Source organism: Neodiprion virginianus, chromosome 2 (assembly GCF_021901495.1).
Source record: "Neodiprion virginianus isolate iyNeoVirg1 chromosome 2, iyNeoVirg1.1, whole genome shotgun sequence".
Taxonomy (NCBI): domain Eukaryota; kingdom Metazoa; phylum Arthropoda; class Insecta; order Hymenoptera; family Diprionidae; genus Neodiprion; species Neodiprion virginianus.
In genome coordinates this window covers 10246308-10271612 of record NC_060878.1, presented here as the reverse complement: position 1 = coordinate 10271612, position 25305 = coordinate 10246308, and the positions used below count along the sequence as shown (strand labels likewise).

The 25305-nt window shown below is 41.3% G+C and overlaps 1 protein-coding gene across 1 annotated transcript in view; it reads left to right on the top strand.

Moving 5' to 3' along the window:
- The window catches only part of LOC124297937 (L-lactate dehydrogenase-like), a 53086-nt gene that overhangs the window by 24636 nt on the left and 3145 nt on the right, over positions 1–25305 (top strand). The gene's annotated exons all lie outside the window — the stretch shown is intronic.

Genomic DNA, 25305 nt, shown 5'->3' with positions numbered 1-25305 from the left:
TTATCCAATATACGTCCGACGTTGTATCGATGTACGTTTTACGTACGTTATATGCTTGCGGTGAACGTCGGACCCTCATCCCCTGAAAGCCACGCTCCCGCAACAGTCTCAGAGGTGCCACGAAGTAGAAATCCTGTACACCTCAACGATCCGTGAAAGCAAAAGCTCACGAGCGCATCGCGATTTTTTACTCGATTTGGATAGTTTTTATAATATTCCAGATCCCAATCGAATGCGAGTTCAGACGAGCCTCTGACATTCTTTCGGATTTTTAAACCAACCGGTTTAGACGCGCACTTCCAATTTCGGTGTAACACGGAAACTGTATACATTAAAAATTTCAAGTCTTTGTCATGGATACTCTACTACGATTGGATTAAATTCAACTAAGAACTCCGAAATAAAAATATTTTTCTGTATTCCAGCGAATTATTTCCGATTTCTTGTAAATCTAACTGGCTTTCCTGAATTATACCATCCTAGATTCGTAAATACAATCATTTTTTAAGTAGAAAATCCGAGTCAACGTGAAAAGCTAAACTAAAGAAATAATCAGCTTTAATGCCGTTCTCAGTGAAACCTATGGAAATTTATTCAGAAAAAAAATGTTCATATTTATAAAATAGACAATCCTTGAGCATTTCTATATAGCTATACAATACCTAATTAATCCGGAATCTTTTATCTTAAAATTTGTATTGTTTTATTTCATTTGTTAATTTTTAAAAATTTTATTTTATCTTGTGAAATATATTTATTATATAACTTGAAAATGATTGTAAAGCTATACATTTTAATTACATGGATCATTCAGCTAACTTTGCTAAAATAAAAAAAAAAGCTGTAAAATAAAAGACAACGAGAATGTACACAAACATTTGAGTTGCCGCACCGGATAAGAAAGTTATTGTTGGTTGACATCATAACTGAATATTTTCCAAAAAATCACCACTAGTATTGCATAAAAAATTTGACAAAGGACTAAACATTTTAGATTCTCTTAACGATACGTAAATAACTCCAAGTTCGCAACTATCGAATTTTAAAATTTGAATAAGTGACAAAAAGTGCTTTCGTGACTGGTCTCACATCCGGGTTATAAATGAGAAACAAAAAAAAAAAAAAAAAAACGCCCCTGTTGATTTCGGAATTTGCAAGAGCGTGCAAACACGTAAGGATCGTCAAGTCTCGAGTGCAGGTGGGTTCGTTTATATTCGGTTTATACGGAGCGTCGACGCGACGTACGTGTTTTCCCCCCTCGTTAAGCAATTGCTCGTTAGCGTCCGGGTGTCTTATCGCGTCCGAAATTAGAGGAGATCTCTCGGAACTGAGATTAAAAAGTTTTAATAGCTTGGCGCGCGGCTACCCGACCGGTGGCTCGTTCTCCCCGCTGTAGTATACCGGTGTTTAGAAAGCCGGCGAGAACATATATATTCGGTGCATGCTCACGCTGCACCTTCTACCCGTGTAAATATACGGTAGTGCTATAATGCCCCATGCTTATACGCATTGTGGGCGCCATTACATCTCTTGAGGGATCTCGTTTTTCGGGTTCCGTATTCTCGCCGCACCGCGACAGTCTCGGGAAACTTAAAACTCAATTGCGCATGCGCAAAGTTCTTCGGCTGTGCAGACAGGCTGGCCAACTCTATCAGGTTATGCCTTGACGGGAACTACTGATACGCGGAATCGTTTCGAGGTTACGTTGATGAGGTAAATGTAAATCCGTTTCAAGTTTGACAAGTTGGTCAACCTGACAAGCAGACGAAAAAGTCGGCACGAATTGGCCGAATCAACCAATGGGATGAAATGATTTGGCGCATGCGCATTTGTGTGTTCAGTTTTCGCAGACTGTCGAAGTACAATATCGAGCATAATTCACTAGTTTCATTCACTCAACTCGGGGAAAAAGTCATCCATCCGCCCTTGGATGTCTTGGCAGATGGAAAAACCGGGTATTTATTAGGTGTTAAGTAAAATTTAACACTGCCTTTTACCGGCCTTAATTGATTAATAATTAGTTATTAAATCGATAGTGACTCTGCAGATAATGTCTCTCTCCCTATTTTGTCGACATGGCTATAAAATTCATTTGTTCTCCCCTCGCGACCGCGGGGGGTCGGGATCGCTGCCGAGGGTTTTGTGCCCCTCCGTATAAACACCGAGTCATCCAGCTATTTTCTCTCCACTCCCGGTTTATTCCTTGATACCTACAGCAAGTTGTGTTGTCGTCATGTGTTGCGGGCTGGTCGAAATGTTTCGATCATGTACACCTCGGTTCGACGAATTTCAGCATTTCTTACATTCCGAATAACAGAAATTTAACAATTTTTCAAAATATCTTATTCCTCCGCGTCCGCTGAATGAAATCAAAGCACATTTATTTGCTTGTTACTATTTGTTTTTCCTTTACCAAACGAATAGGACAAATACCGCCTTAATATCATACATCGTACATCATACATCATACATCATACATCATACATCATCATACCTAGTATTACAGTTCGAAACCAAAGTTTGAATTTTCGGATGTTCGGAAAGTGACGTCACCAATCTAAAATCGGCTAGCCGAATTCCTCAGTCTGGAAACAACCGCGCAGTAGAGTGGACGTGTGAGAATCGCGCTCCGCAGATATCGAGTACCGGGTTCTCTACCTCTTGGATCCTGCGCTTCGGGTCCGCTTCCTGGTGCAACTTGAGGTCCAGGACAAGCGCTCCGTAGTTTCTATGCTCCAGGTCCGCTATCTGGTGAAACTGGACTTTCAAGACAAGCGGTCCGTAGTTTCTGCGCTCAACGTCCTCTACCTGCAGGAACTCGACGTCCAGAACAAACGCTCCGTGGTTCCTGCGCTCCAGGTCCGCTACCTGGTGAAACTCGACTTCCAGGACAAGCGCTCCATAGTTCTGACTGTGCAGGTCCTTAACCTGATGACTTTTCACCTTCCATACTAATTTTCAAGTTTACAAGTTTGATTATTGAAAACGTCATATTTTGTACTATCAAACCAATATGCATTCTTCAGAAGGAATATTTGTCGTTGCATGAAGTGCAATTTAATAATCTTATTTAACTTTCTTTTTTTAATTCTTACGTTTGCTGTTTATTTATTCGTTTGTTTCGTTTCTTTTTTCTTCTACGCTTTGGAATCATTCTCAACCAAGTTGCACGCGTTGATTAGAAAATAAGCGTCACATAAATACGTGGATTATGAAATGAATATTTAAATCGCTTGACGAAATTCGAAACAAACATTCGGTAGAAGGGGAACCGTAATATACATTAATTTATCTGGTACCTCCGCACGTGTTGTTTATCCACCATAATTATATAGTTTGCATTCCTCCCCTCCATTCCATGCCGTTTGACCCTCTCCTTGGCATACAACGTACACCTATTTCGTATCCATAAATTAACACGAGGGCCAATGAAAATACAGACCGGTGTTTTCGGTAGGAGGAGCGAGTGCCGCGAGTGAAGGAGACCAGCTGAGACCGGAAGAGCCGACGGTATGAAAAGTGTGTGTACGTATAGTTTACACCCACATATCTCGGATATCACTGAAGCGTCGCGTCGCCGCTGAATCAAAATTTAATCGCCGATCATATTTCCGATTCCCCTGATGCAGTGTAAATCTGATGCTTAAACGAAACGATATTATCACCGGGTCGGAAACACAACGCGGCATTTTACAGCGCATTACGAGACACTATAAAAGTACACACGTACCTGCGTTGGTATGTGCATATCGGTGCATGGGTAGGTAGGTGCATACGTGTATATGGAGGTATCGAGGTACACGTGGACAGTACCTTTACGCATAGACCAAAGGCACCCGGTCCTGAAGTCTTGGCATAACTCAGGACTCTGAGGGCCCTTTACGAGTCGGTATGAGGCCAGCTCTTGCGGTGCACCTCGAGTCTTATTTCACTTCGAAACCACCTCTGGCTCTTCTCCTCCTGCTCAAATTCTATCCACGGCTCCACGCCATCCGTCGCTAATGAACCGTTTAAGCTCGATAAGCCCTCCATCTTCATTGCACCAGTACGTTCTCACAAATCGAGTTCGGATGCACTAATTTTATACCGAATAAAGCGTGACGCATACATTGCGAGGAGGCTGGTTTTATGCGGAATCGGTGGCACTAAACTCAGTGATGATTAATAGAGACATAGAGAATAGTAAGATCGGACCTAGGTAATGTTATTGTAGCTGCGTTTTAATGAAAACAAATGCCGTTGAATTCATCGAAAACGGTATGAAGTAGAGGTAGATGGAAAAAGATCTGCTTTTTTAAAACAAACATCGACCGTCAGACTATATTTTTATAAATATATTCGGTTTGATTTCAAAAATTGTCTAATAATTTGTCACACAATTCTTCTACTGTGACATCGCTTATATCCGGTTTAGACAGTTGTAATCGTTCGTCAACTGCAAAGCCGTGCAAGATTTCACGCAAAATTTTTCGACAGTCTACACCACAAGGCCTCAAAATTCGGTGACCACACAAAAGGGAGAGAAAAAAATCATAACTCTGGGATCACTGCACCGTAAAGATTTCATTCTAAATATTTTAAGAAAGGAATAACATTTTTGACCCAATCTTCTATCGCCAATCCACATATCGTTTTGAGCTTGTTTTAATAGGCAAAAAATCACGAAGGGTGAAATTTTTGAAATTGATCAAACAACTTTGAGATCACTTCTATAATAGCGATCGAAAAAATCATCAACTCCGATAAACTTCGACGTGGTTGTGCCTCCATTGACGTAAAAAACGAAAAGCTTTTCCGTTCATCCCAGCGATGTTCCGGTCGGCCCTGGAACCTTCAGGGTTTGATGGATATCGCACCTCCTGCGGGGTACAAGGGAATGGCTGGAGGACGGTGTCGGGTTCCTCGAGGCTCTGGGAGCCTCCGTGTTTACAACGAGACTGGCTCATTTAATTGTGGAATAATTGTTATTTATCAGCTGTATTAGTTGTATCAAGTTTCTTATCTACCATCTGAATGACGTCGCGCGTCGTCCTCGATGGTAAATCACCCCGGTCCTACAATAGTGGCGACGGAAAATATTCTCAATTTAGTTAACGCCAACTCCTACGGATACTCCACGTGTATATGGAACATTCCAGACCATCTCGACCTGCGGGCCATGACCCCTGATTTTATTCCTTTCTTATTAGTATGTCGTAGCCCGCTACGAAAAACATGCTTGATAAAGTCCTGGATTTGTTTTAAGCTTCTGTTTCCCTCGTAATTGCTCAGCGAGCGAATGCGATCTTAATGAAATTTACCTCACGGTAAATTCTTTGCGAAGAAACGAAAATTTATAGTGTGAGAAATACGTGCAAATCAATTTAATTAAAACGATAAGTTTCAATACTTTAGAAAACGAAATAAAAGAGATTAATTAGCAGTAGGAACTTCCTCAACGGATTTTAAAGATACTTGACCGCTAAATTCCCAGGCTGAAGAATTTTCTTCTTTTGCTGACATTGTTTTCAATTTCGATTTTTCGAATCGATTATTTTTTTGATCTCATTTATTTTCTTGCTCGGTCTAGGCTTAAAATATCTATTTTTTTACCATGTATTTACCGCGTAAATTGCAACACTCGATTGCTAGGAAACTTTTGAAAAATATTCCAAACTTTGCAAATTAGGTTGTTTTTCTAAAATCCTAAAACCCACGAAGCGGAGAATAAACTTAGAAATGGCAAGGTTGATATGCCCTGGAACGCACCATACATACACCGCGCTCACTTCTATCTACCAAGATTATGTGGGCACGGAAATATTTCCCATTCCTCAGCCTATTTGTCACTCGCTATACCTTACCCCACGCAGATGTCGTCTCGCTGTCCAAAGGTCTTATTCTCATCTTCCTTTTTCATTAACATTATTCGTTTAAATGGAGAATTAGCCAGTGCATCTCCGCGGCATGAAGTACGACCGGTAATTACCGTAAGCTGGATAGTGAAATTACGAAAGTTGGAAATGAAAAAAATATGACTTGCATAAATTTAAGAAAAACCAAAATTCCACGCGTGCGTAATCGCAACGTCACGTTAACGTAAACTATTCGATTTGAATACAAATTCTTGTAAAATGATTAGAAGTAAAATGATTAGGAATCGCGGAATCACACAATTCATTAGATTACACAAATGAAGGCTGAATTTTCAAACACAAATTCCGACTTCTGATGGGCAGGGAAGACAATAGTCACGAATTGGGCCTGTCCGATGTGGGACTGACGGCTGAACGTTATCCTTCAGTCTATCAGACAGGGTTAATAATAAATTACCGCGATATTACGATTCAATCATTCCAGTCCTTTTACTCTCCCGACCACACAAAGATAATAATTCATCAGTCGTATCGCTGGGCCGGTTACATGGCGCTTTGTAACTTCGTTGCGTCTGGCCCGAAGTTGATGGGTATAATAGAAAACTAGTAATTCGACTATCCGCACAGTTTACAATTCTTGATTTGAAGAAGTGTTACCTAAATACGACCGCGAAAGCATTTTTTCAAATTTAATAAAAGGAGATTTTCAAATGAATTTATGATATGCAACTTTGGAGTTACAATTGTACTTTAGTATCAAATTAACGCACAAAGTATTGATGAAATAACACAAAATGCACGGGATTTTACAATCCTTGGAAATCAGGGAACATTCTTTAATTCTAACGCACATTTAATGATCGTGCTTTCGAACACGAGAAGTTGCAGAGTTCAAAATAATGTGTCTTGGGGTTCGAGAGCTAATTATTGTTATCAGTAATTGTAATTATTTGCTAAAAAGAAAAATTGTTAAAAAAAAATCAGTAAACTGATTTCTTGTGACTGAGCTTCATAGAGCAGATGATGAAAGGAGAAAAAAGATTTGTTATTTTTAGTCCATTAAGAGAACCAGAAGCATCGAGCGATCATGAAGATGCTTAAGATCGCATGCAAATATGGCGTTCAGTAGTACACGCGTTTATAGACTATGGTTGACTCTACGACGGCACAAAGTCATTGCTATTTTTCATGTATTTGTCAACTTTCTTAAATACCAACGTGATTCGGTTGACCAATCGCATTGTGCCGGATGCTTAAATCGCCGGGTTGAAGCCTGTGGCGTGGATTCGGAACGGTGCAAGGTGAGAAGGGGTCAGTGCCGACTCGCCCGATCAATAGTTCATTACCAGAAACAAAAATTCATCCGACAATACACGATCCGTCCGGCATGTCCGTTAGTCCAAACAATCAGCCTAACTAAACCACGAGGCGAAGAGCGCGTTACAGAGGAGCCACGACACACGAAGATCATACATGAGTGTATGCGATGTGCAGGGGAACTCCTCGCACCTCGACTTACCTGCAGTTGCTTGCGCAACGAGCCCTATTCAGACCTAGCATTAACGCTATTATGGCCTCCAGACCCATTGGACGGATCTGTGATTGGCTATTATTTATTCCACGCCATTGTAGGTCGAACGGTATTTCTTTCCTTCACCATTCGGCCACCCTTTCCTTGTGTTCTTGGCACTAGAGAGAATTTGATTTCGACGTGATCGCTGCCGGTTCGCAAAAGTTTAAGACACTGGACAAAGTTCGAATCTATAACGTATATTTTGAAGTTTCTAGTAACACGTGGGTGAAAATTTACTCTTTGGAAATCCATGTAGAAAATAACAGGTCGGTGATGACTGACATCTAATGGAAACCGGTGTTCCGAAGAAACGATGATGTCCGCACGTTTTCAAGAACAAGTTATAAGAAGATCAGTGGCAGGTTTCTGGAGAAGTTATACACTGTTAAAAATTTGGTATAAAAATTGACCGATGTTGGTGGAGCACTCTAGGTGAAGTCAGAACCTCAACATCAACTGGTATCTAGTTGAATTATGGTCTATACAACTCGACGCTGAAATTGAATTCACAGAGTTGTGACGAGAAAGTATAGTTCAAACAAGGCGCGTAAGTGAGCTTTTGACTCTGAGGAAACGATGGAAATTCTGTTCTATAATTTTAATTTCACAGTCATGGAACAGAATTAACAACTAACGATCGGCGAAAAGTAAATCATTAAACGTATCCCATGAATATTATTCAAACCCACCTCTTAGCACCTTGGCAAAATATTGGTATTTCATAGGATTTCACGGTGTGGTAATTTATAAAAAATCACCACTTTGTACCCTTTTGAGTGAAAAGAAATGTACCGTTCGTACAGGGGCTTGCCGATCTTGGATCTAGCGATATGAAACGTGGAGGATCGGAGCCCGGGAGAAGATCGACTATACGTGTCGCGGTTGTAGCCGGGAGGCTGCCGTCTGCCCCCTGCACCTGCGACCGAGATGAAAAATCCAACGCATGCAAGCCGAGGAACGGTGAGCGGTGCACCTCGGAGGCTAGATGCCAGAAACGTCCGCGCGGAAGCAGAATTACGAGGACCGATAGGATCTCAGTACTGCCCGTTCTCCCCTTGCGGAGTCTATGGCTACCATCCCATTGCGGCAGTTAGCGTTGCCGGCTCCTGAGTCGCTGTATTCGCGCGCATACTTTCGTTTAACTATGTTCCTGGAATTAGCGTCGAGATAGCCGCATTCAATTAAACCCAAGACGCGTACCGTCAGAAATTGAATTAATTATACGGGTTGAACAAGGCATGCTGGCGGTGGTTGGATCTACGGATGTTACAGGTACCAGGTTACGCGTCGTCCTAGCGGAGTCCTTAAACCGCGATCAAATCGCGAGGAGGTGTCACGCTTGACAGTGCGCGCAAATCATTTACCCGCAATGTGAAAAAAAGATGTTGAGTATCGCGGACGTTTTCCTTCTGCAGTTGCATCGAACAACATGCACCGATTCATCCCGATAACGATCGGTAAACATGCGTTTGATACCGCTGTAATTCTTTCCGGCATTGATACTAGGATGGTTCATTTAAAAATAATTTTTAGTCAAGCTGCCAGTTGAAAAATTTGTGACAAATACTGAAAACAAAATTGTCCAATTATTGTAATATTTTTACTTGTTTTTATGTGTACACCTTACGGACTTTCGTATCGTGGTCCGATTAATATTATTGTTCATAAAAATTACTACTTAAAACGAAATAGGGTCGTTAAGGTGATGCGATACTCTTCTTTCGGCAACATAATCAACGTTATTCAAATTTCTCCGAGACGATTAATCCTTCGGATAAAAGACGGAAAAGCCAACTGGCGAATTGTTAGGCGCAGTTTGCTGTTGATTGGTGAATGATTAAACGGACCACGATACGAAAAAATAAACTAACACATACTGAAGTCCTTAAGGTGTACACATAAAAGTAAGTAAATAATATTACACTAATTGGTAGCGACCTCTAAATATTTTCCTGCTTCCTCCAGGTTTTACGATACTTTCTTTTTTCAGTATTTGTCACAAATTTTTCTAGAGGCGCCTTAAAAAGATATGTAGTTAAAAAATGAACCACCCTAACGGATATCTCGTAATTTTTGGAAGAATCTTTATGTCATAATATATCGTGCGATGAATTCGAAGCGAGTCGAAGATATCAGGGTTGACATTTTATTTTACCAACGGTGTAAAGAATCGTTAGTATTTCACATAAATACGAACGATTAGAATCGTACTTCTGGTTCCTGAGAATCATCCTCATAGACTTATCCAGCTTTCATTCCACTCAAGCTTTAACGTCTTCTTAAATTGAACCAGTGCAATTAATAGCCCGAGTATTACGAGATACTAGATCTGAAATTCTCAAGTGTTTTAAACCACCGTGTGGAGGTACATTGTACGCATGTGTGTTCACTCGGGGTAGCGATTCTCGCGATGATTTCAGGCCGAAGGAATTATCGAGTTTGAATCGCTCGAAGTTCCTTCTTATTATCTTATCCGTATTTCCTTCTCCCCTTTTGTGTCTTCTTTTATTACCAACGGTTTAACCAACGGGCAACCAAATTCCGAATGTCTTTCCGTTTAGTTAATGGTCCTTTACTGTACTCTGAGACGGCAGTCCTGCGCCCCGAAGGTGGTGTGAAAAAAGCGTAAACGAGGCACTGCTGCAATGGATTGCGATCGGAATGTTATACAAATGAACCAGTTTCTCGGCCCTCTATCTTATCTAGAGAATTTAGTCGGTCACGCAGTAAACATCATTACGACTACCGCCCTGTCCGGCCACCCGGTCTCCGGCTCACCTTACGATTATTGGACCGGGATCGTCTCGCCAACTATTTCTCCTCCACACTCGTATCTTTATTTCTTTCGTGAAAACGTTTCAATTGAATCAATTCATCAGCCGGACCAATCAATAGAGATGTGAACACCTGTAGCTAAGTGATTTTGGAAGTATTCGATTCCCTATCATTTTTCACTTCGATCTCTTTTATGCCACAATCAAGTCGCTTGGAATTGGATACTAATATTCGGTCATTTAAAGTGGTTTGTATTACAAGTTCGACCAATTTCTCACGTTTAGTTAACTGAATCAGCAATTTCTGGTCACCGAAGAGACTTCAATCACTACAATTATCAATACAAAATACCGAGTATTTCAAATTGTTGTGGAAGATCAAACTTCAGAATGGTTCGAATCACTGAAGGGTCAAAATTTTGGACACTTCAAATTAGTTACAAACAACTTGCAGAAAAGGCACTAAGACGAAGACCCTGAGTAATTTAAAAAAAATTTGGACCACTTGGAGTTTCGGTCTTTCGATAATTGGAACCACTTGGCAGAATTTTTATCCTTAGGAAAATCAGACCAGTGAATACTGCGACCCGTCAAAAGTTTGAATCATTAAGAATTTGACTTCCGAATGTGAAGACACCGATAACTGAACAGCCTGATTTGTCAGTTTGCGATTACCGATTTCCCGAGTTCTGTACCAGGTGATCAAAGTTCAGAGAGCCAGAGGAATAATCATGACGAGAAATGAAAGCTCCTCCCAGGAACATCAGGACGGATCCGAGGAGGATCGCATCTCGGGTCAGATATAGATTCGAACCGTTGGGAATGCAGGGTTTTCCTTACCGGACTGTGCAGGTGCGGACGCCTCTACGGTAGTGTCATAAAATCCTCCCAGAGGCGTTCGGCGGTCGTAGCATCACGGTAAAGAACCATAAGCTTATGGGTGTATCTAAAACAATGACGTTTCGAAAACGTCGTTTATCACATAACCGCCGAGACGTAGCTCGGCTAGGAGCTATGCCATGTAAAGACCGGGGCGGGCGGGTCTTCGAGACCGGCGTACCGGGGGACAATAAAATAAACAACCTGGCTTTATGACTTATACGTAGGACACGAGCCGAGGGCTCATAGTCTTCGGTTAAAGGCCGCGTTGTACCGGAGACAGTCGGTACAGTGCAAAGCTCGTCCACCTATGGGGCTGTGATGTACTATGACCGAGGCCCGTATAGTAGGATATATGCAACACAATATCATGCAACACGCGGGGATCCGCATCTAGGTGCGCTGTCGATGATACGTAGTTTGTCTGTGTTGTGCATTCGCTAGTGCGTACGTGTACACAGAAATGTATGAATATATCTTTTGAACGGGGTATCCCACGAAGAAGTGGTTTATCTGACTGTGCAATTTTTACAATGCTTGTACAGATGAAATGGAATGATTTTTTAACAGTTTTTTATTCCATGTTCCGTACCGCATTATGTATAATTTATAATGGAACTGCTCCGTTCGATTGTTACAATAATTATTCACAGACCTGCAAAAAAATATTCTAATCAGTTGTGCGGGACGTTTTCGGTAAATATTAGGTTTTTGAATTATTGCTGAATCCAAGAATAACTTCCAGTTCCCTCCATCGCGTACCGTATTTTTGCTGAACACAAGGTGTTTGCATAAAAAAAAATAATAATTATAACAATAATGAAAAAATCACCGTTTGATTACAACGAATTAAATAATTTTTCTTATAAAATTGAACAAATAATTTTTTCATAAACTGTACTTAACATTCCGCGTTCATTCTTTTTGCCTATGAAACCTTTTTCTTCGTCTCTTTGATACTTCTGAGAACATGCCTCGGTTTTCCATTTTCTGTTTCCCTGTTTGTATTTATTCTCGATTCTCATTCCAATACATATTAAATGAAAGTAAGAAATCACTTTTGCATAGGCGTTTTATAATCGATAATAGGATGTCAGATTTCGAGTTAAACGGGAGTTTCACCATAAATGAAAGTACGAACACGAGTTCAAGAAAAAACCTGACGTGATGGAACTTTTCGAGTATTTTTCTCGGTTTCAGTGGGTCAAAATTTATAAAAAGCATTACAAAAAATCTGTGCAGTTTTTTTTATTGCAAACCTGTATAATCAGGTACGACATGCTGATTATATTATCGTGTCATTGCCTGACCATTCGAGATCTTGCGATTTTCCTTAAGCTGTCATCATTTTTCTGAACAGAATGGCAACGAGTCCCATCAAGCACAGTTCGAAGCCACAACTACTCGTGAAAACGAATGATTGTTAGCTGAACTGGTAAAGATTTCGTGTATCAGAAATTTGCGAAATGTTTCTCACACACATTTGGCAGACATTTTGAACTGCCGTATCATGACGTGGCAATTTCATTTGACACTGGTAAAGTTCAGGCTGTAAGTGGAATGACCGTAACCTCTGTAAGAGATGTGGGAACAACTTTGGCGCGATTATAAAAGCTCCGCGTACTCGAAGTGTTTGTCGTTGTTTAAATTCAATCTTTGCGGCAGACATCGAAGATATGCAGCTGCGGTGTTACATGCTTTGCTGTACGCGCGGTGTGCAGAGCAATATGAAGAAAGAGCCCTCTGGCCGCTCGGCATTTATTACGCGAGTAGTTAGTTATTTATTTCGCAATTATATACCAGTCCGGATTTATTTCCTTTGCTCGTGGCGCATGGCAGCGCGAGTTTTTTCATTGACGATTTTGCACCCTGTAATTTGATAAAAAAAACAAGTTGAGCGCAGCTCTGGCGTGGATTTAATCGGCTTCGATACCTTCAATTTGTATCACACTGAGAAAAATTTCATTTCTTATAGTAACTAGAAAAATACAGTAAAACAGATATCGTTAAAAAAAACTGTTTGAATATCGTTGGAATTACGAAAAACGAGGTACGCCTAACCATTTTGCGCTATTGTCGATCCTTTTTTGGTTATTGCAACGCAAAATCAGTTTGTTCGGTTTACTATACTTTTTTAGTTAAATAAGGCTTTAACGTCAATTTATCGTTGCACAAGCATTAAACTTTCGCAACAGTTACAAGAAAATATAGCAACAGTGACCGTAATGAGAAAGAATAGTAACGGATACTAGACCTTCCGGTAACAGCTAGGAAACTAATTTTTATTTTCTACCTAGAACTATATTTTTGGATTGTGGTGAAAAATGAAAATAGTTAAGGACTGAGCGGTAACCGGAACTAAAGATTTCTTTCAGTGCAGTAATTGGATAGTAGTCATTCATGATATTTACTGAGGAAAGATTCCATCCCTTCAAATTTTACAAAATGATTTCGTGATTTTTACTCAATAGTTGTTGCAATTCAAATAGTCGTAGTTGGTAGTTCAACCGCCCGAATACGTATATCAGACTAAATTATTCTTTCAGGGTATAAACTTAGGCCTCAACGTTTTGAGACTCGAGCTAATGATCGGTCAATAGACGATGCGAATGAAAAATGGTCGTAATGAAGTATTCACTTACCAATCACCGTACTCAAACTTCTGATTAACACCTATTCATGCACATAGCAGAACGTGCCAAACCTGCTTAGGCTGAAAAAAAAGAAAAAAAAGTCATTGTGCGTGACGTCATTTAGTTTTATGGCATGCCCACAGAGAACTTTCGTACATCGTCTCCACAGACGGTGTTTCCTTCCGTCGCGCATCGTCATCAACGGCAGAACTGAAATTGGCAGCCACTGTGAATTTGCCGTTTAGTTCCTCGATCACTTTTTGCGATACAGCAATGTATGGATTTTTTTTTTCATTGTAGAACAACACAGTACGATCATGGTTTTACAATCAATTTCTTTTTCTTTCAGTTTCTAGACAAGCATCGGTAGATGGCAGTTTAGATTTCCGGTACCGTCGTGAATTTTTCAGGTTATCAAAAATTCCGGACTTTATTGCCTAATATAACCTTGACGGTGTGTATTTCCTTAGTATAAAATACTATTCGTATAAGCGCAGCAGCAGCTCCGTACCATAGGTTATACTGTAAATGCGGCTGTCTCGTAATTTTCAGGTGTAAATTATCAGCCATGGTTGTTACTCTTCTTATACTGTGCAGGATAGGCATCTCCCGTCACCTAAGACGCCGTTTCACTACTCGCAACCGAAAAAACGAACAAGGTATCCGTCTAAGAGAAATCTACGCGCAGAGAGACCGTTTTAGTGTATAATGGGCGGAAATGATTGTGGGAATAACTTCTTTTTTTTTACAATAATAATCTTACCATGCACTTGAGCTAGGTATTGCCCATAACCTCGTCTATAACTGTTGCAGGACTTGAAATTTCTCTTTAACTTGACAAGGTAGGACAAGTACTTAAATTTCAGACTATCTGTAAGCCACTTTTGTTCAACGTCCTCACAAGTCATTTCTCATAATTTGTCATGTTGTAGTATTTTCGTTACCAAAGTCTTCGCGGCGTCTCCCGATTTCCTAATCTAATCGTTTCCAAGTTAAATATCGTTCTCTAGATCGGCATATGCAGTCGTAAAAGCCACGAAATATCATGCAACAAATTATACGATACCTTTCCCTGAACTTCACCATTAAATTCAAGTTGCAATTTTCTTTGCAAGTTTCAAACAATTCCCGCAAAAATTGTATGTCGTTTTAGTTCTCATAGTTCTCGGCTTGAGGAATAAAATTGTTGTAAAAATATATTATCGAAAAATTTCGGAAACGGTTATAAGAAATGGACAAAAAAAGATTCGTCCATTTTTTATTCAGCTAATCTGTGTGTTCGAACATAATTCAAAGATTTAGATTCAAAAATACTTTTTTGCGCTTAAATCCATAATTTTTGAACTCATTCATCAGTCGCATGGCCATATTCTTTTAACATTGATCTTGAAAACCTGATCGTATTTCTAACGAAAGCACTGATTTACTGTAGAAATTTCGGTATTACAAGCAAATGATCCTCCTCAGCTTTCTTATTGTGTAGCGATTGCGGTGTAACAGAATTTCTGCAGTAGTCAATGGCCTCTGCGGGAGTATAACTGCTCGGTATTTCACTGTATCGACGGGAGGCCGCAGCATCAACGCCCTGGTTTTATGAAGACGTCAGGCTCTCTCCACTCGTTCTTATTTAATATATATTTGATATATTTTATAGCGTAGAGAAAAGAAAATGCGGGGCCCGCAATCACTGCTTGGATTTACTCCGATTCGGCCCAGTCGACCACGTGTCAGGGCCCCCGGTGACGGGGGCCCGTTTGCCGTTCCCCTCCCCCCTCCCCCCTCCTGACCCATCGCCACAAGGGCCTCACTAAAGGACGCCGGTCGCCACTAAATGTCGCTCCGTCATGCCATAAAGCGAAACTATACAACTCGCCGCCCTTGAGGTGCACCTTACCGATGTGAATATCACCATACCGAAAATCCTGCACTTGAAAACTTGCAAACGTTGAAAATTTTGAAACAGATTTTTCGTTCTAAGTGTGTGTGTGTGTGTTTTTTTTTTTTTTTTTTGCATGTGTTGGTGAGTCAAAAACCAATAATTTTTTGATCATTTTATTAGGAGATAGTCGCATATTGGGGATTTATAAAATTTTTATGTTCGTAAGATGTGAAGATTTAGGAATGATAAACATTTTGTTTTCTGCTAAGTCGTGAAGTAGAGCGTACAGATATCAAATGTTTATTTCAAGTCAATTTCAAATAGTTGAAAATCTAATGTATTCGTTCGATTTTTTTTCAACGACGGCTTTTTTGTCACACTGATATCGGTAGGTATGCAATTTTTGAAGATTGCTATGATATTGATTTTGATTCAAGAAGGAGCAGCATTAAATTTAATACTGCAAAACCAAAAAAAAACGAAAGACAGAAAAAATCCTACAGGATTTGTGAAAAATTGTACTCCTGGTAATCGAAACAATTAATTATAGATTTTGAATCCATGTCAAATCAGTTTCAAATGAATTTCCCTCAGTATCCAAATTCCAGCTTACAATTTTAGTATTTATTGCACTTGAATTTTTAGGAAAATCATCGTAGCCTACGATTACGTAACCTCGATAAATGCTCAATGTTCGACTGTATGACGTTTTCCGTAAAATTGACGAAAAGATATTGAATTTCAAGTCACCATCATTACTCAAATTACGACTCAGGTAAATCGAATATATAATCAGACACGTAATGCAGTATTTTTATACGCGATAATCACAAAAATTTGCGTTCTGGGTCGCTTCGTCTTTTGTAGTTTATGTAGAGACACGAAGAGTCGAAGTATTGGCCGCAGGATGAATATTACCAGCATATTTAAATTGAAATTGAGTATCAGTTATCTACAATCATTCGACTCCGGTTCAAATCAATGATATTGACTCGACTGAATTTTGCTGTACCTGTAATTGCGGATATTTATATGCCTTTATGTCGCTTATACACTAAATTCATGGTGACTACGAAACAATTTGTGGTATAAGAAAACGAACGCGGACTGTCCTAAAAATGTCCGACAATCTCGTCACGAATATCATATTAAAGAACAGGGAGAAGAGAAAGTTTCCACTGCTTTATTAGACTCGTGCAAAATCCACAGAGAAAAAGGTCTTCTAGTCTCCTGGGAAAAGATCACATAATATACACAATCTTCCAACCGTCTCGAAGACTGCCTGGAGAGGGAAAATTCGCAGTCGTCGCATTAACGGCCGGAGGTTCGAAGAGGAACCTGCGAGGTGGACGAAAGTTGAGGACGTCGGTGCCCAGCGAAGCGTTAAAAATGAAGACATTCAGATGGAGATATGATTCTGTATAAATCACTGTGACCACGCCGCCAATTCGTTCCGGATGACCAGTTCGCTTGCTCCCTGTGTACTTATTTCGTCTACCGTACAGCTCGTGTCTCCGTTCGAGTCATCATCGTCTCTTCTACAGGACAGAGAGGAATCAATTTCATTTCTAAATTACTACCAGAGTCGACACATCGACAAATACCCACGAGAAATCGACTTTATCGCTCGGAACTTGACCCATTTTTACTCTATTTAAAACAATCGTCATATTTCACCATCAGAATGGCGTATTCGATAATTCGTAGGAGGAGACGGTTCTACGAGTGGACTAAATTTTTTTATACAGCTACTAAGGTAAAAGATATGATTTTTTTGCAAAGGGTGTTTCTAAAAATTGGACGAGTCACGTTAGACGCATAACAGTTATCTCACGGGTAGGTGTATGATAAGGATATGGGTTGATTTTTAAGTTGAAGGGCTGCCAGCCTCGATCATAGATCACCGAGTCGCACCGAGATCGGAAAGTGAGTGGTATATCAAAGGCGAGCCTATGCGGTATATAAGTTAGTATAAAGGCTTTTCCTGGCGATATTTCATGTTCGAGTTTGCGAGACCGCTCGGTGGATTCGTTGAAATTGCACCGAACTCGGGCAGAAACAAGACCTCGCTAGTGTGCCTTGTCGGGTCATTCGAGAACGGATTCGACATAAATCGAAGAGATGAACGACACTGCGGCCTCCTCTGACTATCGCAAACCAAAGGCTGTACATATATATTCCTCGACGTAGCCTCGAACCCGTGCAGCAGGGCCTCGGGACGTACGAACACGCGTTTAACGTATTTAATGTTCTTAAAGAGGCGTTCGACATTACTCATATACTCGGATTACTCCCTATTTTCTCCGCCATTACTCGCTTTTTCTCATCTTCGCATCTCGCAAGCTTAAAAACAGTCTGTTATGTCTAGCTATTGAATGTAATTTTCGAAATTGGACGCATTCCGAATCCAGTTCAAGTATTCCAAAATATGTAGCAACGCAGATCGGATATAACCAACCACGAACACCAAGTTTTAGACCTCACACGTTGTAAATTGTAATTAATTGTCTTACAGATCGATATCTCATTCGCGAAAAATCAGTTCTCGTTAATTAATTAATTGACTGCTGTATTCGCGTGATACAGTGTTAGAAGAAAAAATTTTTGAAACGGAAATGCCCCCGCGGCTGATCTGGACGAACGTTATTGAAATTTGGCACAGGTAATCTTCTACACCCTAATTTGGACATCTGTAGTTTATTTTTATTTTTATTTCATCCTTTTCGAGTACATTCAGTGACGGCAAAAGACGCGACGGAAACCAACCTACAGATTCTAATAGTTTAATAATACGCGTGTGGTAATTCGCTTTAGGGAGTTAACAACTATATACCTTTGGGGATGTACACAAAGGAGGTTGCGAGTTGCCGGGGGTCTCTTTTGAACCTGGCGTTCAAGCCATTCCATTCACACATCTAATTTCCATATCAATGCGAAAGCCATTCCTTAATATTCGAGCAATTTGCACTTTGCGCGTTTCCCTTTCGTTCCACTCTTCGCAGCCTGCACCTGTCCGACAGTCTTTCGTACACAGAAGCAACCGAAAATCAAACAAATTCAAGTACAGATCGAAAAGAAGTTAACTTCCAGCCTTATGTAAAAAAATTACCTTTTCGTCGTTTCAATCAACTTCGATATTAATTAGTTCTGGTACAGTTATCCACTAAAAAGCTTTTCGATTTATCGGAAAAAGGAAGAGTTTCAATGGGTTTATTTACATTTTAATGGGCATAAATTCTGAAGTATTACTTGAACAGATGTTTCGATAAGGTGCAAATAATATTCCCCAATACCTGAGGAATCTCGTAGAAATATATTTTGTGTATACTTGAATGTGAAAGGTAGAAGAATAATGGATAGTTTCGTGTCTAAGACATAGACACTTCTCTTTCACGAAATCACTACAATCTCTTGGAAGTTTGCCAACTGCGGTACTGGCAAGCTATTTCATACCCAAACTATATAATGAGAGGTAGTTCGAATCGATCCCCTTGCGAAAGGTTCACCATCACGCAATGAAGCATACAACGGAATTAAAGGCTCAAAACAACTCGGAAACTTCAATTAATCACTTCATGGAATTCAAAAGTGATCAAAAGTGAGGCGAATCGAAGTAATATTGGTCCAATTTTACGTGAATCCAAGAGAATCACCCTTGAGTGTAGTTAACTCAATTAGCTTGTGCTTGGAGTTAAAGGGTGTCCCAATCTTAAAATTAATTCTACTCGATTCGAGGCTTCAATTCAATTACCGTAAGAAATGTTTCCGCACAATTCGAGAATCACTTTGGAGTGATCAACTTGTAACAAAGAGCAAAGAGGCAGTGCGAACCGGCGAACCGCCTGTGGCGGTAGAATAAAGTTGATCATCTTTGTAGATTTAGGTTGTCATCAATTGTGAGTTTGTTGTTCGGTAGGCAGAAGGTCGTAAACTTTATCGTATCATATCTCGACCCTGGTGGCTGCGATGGTGGCGATTGAGATTGGGTCGTACTCCAGGGGCATCGCAAGGCGTCCAGGGGGTCGTCGGTGCCCACGACCGCATGCAGGCCTGAATACAGCTCACGTCTGCGTAATTACCGCGTCCCAAGGAAGCTTTATGGCCCCAGTATTCTCCAGTATTAATTCCCTCGCACGACCGCCTCGATCGGCGCACTCCAAGGCGGCGATGCGATACACGTTGTGTCTGATAACATCGCACACGCCTTTCTCTCCGACTCTTCCTCATATCTTTGAGCTTCGCCAAATGCGACGCAAGACGGCGACGACGACGCCCAAGTATTGTGCTTGAGACACCGTGTGTATTAATTATTGGTACAACGGTCCATAGAGCTCTTCCATCCATGGTATTAAATTTTGAGATAAAACATCCTTGGCAGTATGGGATCACCCTTATTAATCAGGGAAATAATGAGCAAGATTTCGACTTCTTCAAGCTCGTTTCAATTTTTGTTCACCATCGGTAATTACTTACAGACAGGTACGGTATGTGACTAGGCTCCTGACTGGTTGTTCGGTAGTTGATGAAAAAATGTTCTTGTTTATTTTAGACCTATTTAAAGTGTAGTGACGGTAGAAAATTCGATAAATCTCGTTAGTGGTCACAAAGAGGATATCAAAACACATAAAACAGAGAAATCTGCTTTCGCATCTGATGCACTTACCAATTTGGTTTCGAAAAGGTACACTTTGCAGTGGGTTCTAAAAACAATTGTCACAAACTTGTGAAAGAGCTCAGTCGTTTGTATATCTAGCTATTCTAGTTTTGAGCGCATTGGATGGTATACAATAGGACTGTTGAAAAGTTTACTTAAGTACGAAATACTTACTCTTGAGAGTCGGTTTCAATTGTATTTATGTGACAAAAGATTTTATTGATCGACAGTCGACGACTGCAAAGAATACTTTCCATCTATGGATATCTATAAATCGTAGGTTTGACAATCAAAACGAATATCAATTCGATTACACGGACGAGGTTTGACTTTGAAATCGAATAAGTCGGCGGAGCGTTCTTCGAGTTCTTAATGACATTAGCCAAAGGAATAAAGAACGAACGCGGTGCAGCATGCCATGCCAAAGTCCTGAACAGGACAGAGGCCGGTCGCTGGCTATTCGCCTGGCATTTTTCGAGTTGAGATCGAAAAGGGCGTATCGGAAGACGTCCAGTTCTGGAGGTTTGAAATATTTCTTTTCGATGTACAACCCCGACGTCAAATCGAACGTCGTCGTTTGTCTCACGCGAGGTACGTGGGCTGAATTTAAAGCCGAAGACGAACCATCAGAAATTACCTTTGCGAATTCCAAGTAGGATGTATTCCAATGGCCGTGTCTATGGAGCGTATAGAAACGGAGGGATATCTTAGGGTCATAAAAATTGAGCCGATTTTGGCCGCAAATAGTGGTGGCGCTGTTAAAAGTAAGTTGCCTATCTGACTATAGTTTAAGATGTAATAAGTGTAACTGTTTAACTAACACGTTCAGTTTCATCACTCAACTTAGTATCACTCAGCGCCACGTCAGTTATTTTATGTACCCTTATTTGCATCCAGAGTTCGACCATATTTTGAACGCGCCGTGCATTAGAGAGTGCCTTCCTTTGCCTACCTCTGGACCGATTCGCCTGATTATACATACACACGTTACCTTTGATTTACTGCAAACGTCGGGGAAAATATCACTCCAGGACATTCGTACCTACCGTCTTGGCTCTCTGTCACAATTCCAGAGGGACATGCGCCTCTGGCACTCCGACGCAACGCAATGTGTGCTCGATGCGTTCGATAGGGCGGGACACGCGCATAAACAATTGCGGATCGGCCTCGCCCCCTCTCGAACAGACGCACGTGAAACAAAAGGACGTGAACGTATCTCCGGCCGAGGTACAACGTACGTACCCCGAAGGCAAGAATCAAAACGAGCCAGGCGATCCGCATCGTCGTGAATCTCTAGGCTCCACATCTCCACGCACACTTCTTCATCCAGGGATGCTGAATCCTCTCGTGTTGGACCCGCTTCGGAGGTCCTTGAGGCCGCAAAAGTAAGCCTGTTCCAAGGTCTGCTGAATTCCTCGAATTAACGAACTTGCACTTGGAAGAGTGAGCGTCCGAAGAATTGGCTTGTCATCCTTCTGATGATCATTGACTGGGTGCACGAGACTGTTACTTGGTGTTTTTATCAGGCTCTCAATTTTTCGCGGCCGAGTAGTTTCGAGATGTATTCTGGTGAGGTGAGATCAGTATATAATGGTTTTATGGTAACCTATTCAGTAGCGATTACAGTAAGGAACTCGTTGGTTGAAAAAATGTACTCCTTCAAATTAGGAACCTCGTTGATTCGGTTTTCAACTTTCTTTGACTCCCATTTGTCGGGCTTATGCACAATGAAACCTGCAGAAGTTTAGAAAAACTGAAAAGGAAGCGTGCCCCCTGTTACTTGTTACTATAAGTTCTCTGGAGAGATTTAAATCTGTGTACCTTCACTAAACATTGAATCAATTTTTGCGAAACCAAGTACGGATACCTGTGAATGTCTATTTTTATTTAAAAAACAATTTAACCTGAACATCTAACTTCAGTGACAACATTTTTAATTGGCCAAAATCATCAATGCACATATCTGTGAGTCCACGTTATTGATCACAAAACCTTTTGTATACCATTAATCACATGCAACTGTGCGTGCGCGTTTACATCCATGCATCTATACGCTGCACTCGCGGACGCACATTCATATCTTCATTCCTGCAAAAGTATATAAATTGTATTCTGTAGTGATGTAAAACAAAAAGAACCCTGCTGAGGTTTGAAATGCACAACAAAAAGAAAATTTGGCCCTGTAGAATTCCATCGCGGATCGTAGGTACGATTCGACGTTGGTTTATCTTGGAGGATTGAGGCCGAAGTATGTGGCAAAGTCGAGAGTAGGTTCGCCCACAATGGTAAGTGAGCAACGGCACATGGCGGTTTCGCTGCACAATGGCTGTCAGTAGGTAGGTACCGCAGCTGATACAAGGATGTTCGTTGTGCAGCTGGAACTTTAATTGGCTATTTGTTTGTCCGGTTTGCTGAATGGCGTTGTTATTGCACAAGGAAGAGATGCTGAGGTAGCGCAAGTGAGAATGACCACCGAGTTCCTCAGCGGTCTGTGGACAGTTGACGCGAGATGCCCGAGTCTTTCTTTGCGTCTGGAGTTTGAGGAGGATAAGAGAGACGGTGAAATTCTTGGCGTGTCTCTCTGAAAAAGTCCAACTTCCCCAGTCCAGGACGCTCGCGTGCTATCCTCGAGATGGCAGGTCCAATGGCGGGTATTCACATCTCGTGAATTCAGTTCAAGGCCGGGATGCTGGTTCCTTAAGCGATTACTATCGGATTACGGCACCGTACAAGTGCATCGCGTGGATAACATCTAGCCTCTGGTGTGTTCGGGCTCCGGTTACCGAGAAATCAGGACCGTTGGATCGAATGACGCCTTTGATTGAGAGCGTGATCGGAGCACCGTTGAACTCTGGTGACCCTTTCACTATCTCAATTCTCACGTGACCGAACCCGAAATCATCACACGAATGGAAGGAGTCGGTGACACACGTTCGTGATCGAAGTTGATCGCTGAGGACTTGACGGAAGGATGGATTCATCCTTGGGTGTATTGATCTCTCGACTTATGAGTAATAAATTTCGGCGCGTCCCCCCGATCCCGATCCGCACATCATGCAGGATCGTTGGTTAATCGTCGACCCTTAATCCACCAGCTCCAGTTAGAATCTAATGGTTCTCTCTCTCGGTGCTTCCCTCACAAAATCATCCTCGTTCCAGCTCGACTATACAGGTATATCCTCATACATTATTTGACGGCATTCAATAACTTCGAACGTGACATGGCCGATGCTATCGCCTCGGTGGCCAACGGCTGCACAATATCGTGACGAATGAGAGTAGTTAAGCTCCCTTTTTATTCCATCGTCAGCTTCTTCAAATTACTTACAAAACCGGCCACAACATAAAACGGTGACGCGCGTTCATTCGCTTTTGAGATGTGTCTTCTTATCTTTAATGTAGTCGGGATGTGGGAGAAAATGGAACGGGCAAACAAAATGATATCGATGAAAGGGGGACTATACATATGGAGCATTCCGTGCCAAATCGCTGAGTTTTCAACTTGACTATATTCAGTTTGGATTAAACTTTTTCAAAACATAGCAGAACCTCCAGAACATGATTTACCGTTATATTTCTCGTAAAAGTGCTTCAATTATTGACATTCAAACCTTTTCGTAGTTCTTCCTTTTATAAGATTCTTGTAAAATTCTATAAAAATTGTATTTTTTATTCCGAACATTTTGAGTCACTGATAATAGATTTTATTTGTTAATCCACCTTAGAATCTTTTCTTTCAACTAAAGCGCAAGTTAAAACTGTTCAGTCATCTTGAAAAGCATGACTTGGTGAAATTGAGACGTATTATATCGTGTAAAGCTTTCGCTACTTCCACAACATTTACCATTTACCGTTCATCGGTTATGAATTTTAGTTGGAAAAATCTTAAATTCATAAAAATCAATGCCAACCGCGAATCAGATATATTAAATCGTTAAACCAGACAAAGAATCTCGGGAATGGTGGAAAAAAATAAATAAAAGTAGCCCAACCTGTGACCAAGAAGTTATCAGTTGCACACCATTCCATCTATATTCCTTCCCTCGTCTCCATTATACCGTCCGCACAGCCAGACAGACTACCTGCGACTAATTTACAGCACGGCGAGGAGATAAGAGACGAGTGTTTCAGGTGCGAGTAGGACGCCAAAAGACCGAGCTGACAATGAGTATATCTCTGAGCTCGTAGCAACAACGTTGCTGAGCGAAGCGGGTCCAGACGCGTAGGCTGACCGGATCTGCATACTCCCCCACCTGGTGAGGCGCGCGTGGACCACCGCGGGAGGGAATCCTCTCCGCGAGTCTTGTTTTTTCACCGGGCAGCATCAAAAGAGAGTCCTTATATTCGCTCCTTTATTTCCATTCGCATTGTTTTTTCTCACAGTACTTCTTTGTTTCCTCGAAATTTGCAAATTGCGCTCTCCTCGTCGTCGCATCACGGGCGTACAGTCGCGCCACTGCTACAGCAGAGCACAACTCTTGAGAGCCGATCGCTGTTCCGTGCCGAACAAAGAGAGAGAACTGGGTGCCGGCTTTGAGTGAGAGATGAAAAAAGGAATGGCTACGGATGAAAGGAGAGCTGGCCGAAATTGCCGTGAATCCTGGCCCTCGACTCTCATTCGAATCCAACTCGCGGAAGGCTAGCTCCTTGCACCGCAGTGGCAGTGGCGGCACGGCGGCCCAATGATGATGGGCAAGGGGCTGAGGGCGTTTGGGGCACGGGGGACGCTAACGTCTTGATTACCGGGGCCCCGTGGCGTCCACATTCATATATACCCTCTATACCTCTATATCCTTGTATATAACAGACGCCTTGACCTGCTGCAGCAGGCTATATAGCACCTGCTCTCATTTAGCTTTCTTCACGGCTTGTCTACGACGCTTGTCCGCGATGCCTGCAGGTAAAAAACTTGCGCGTTGTTCTTCATCCTGGCGAGAAGTAACTACGAGTACTTAGACAGCCAAGAACATACAGGCTAATTCTTTAAAAATTGACAGTCTTTGACGATATCGTTGAAAATATCAAGTGCTGCTAGTCTTAAGTTCTCCAATATGCTTT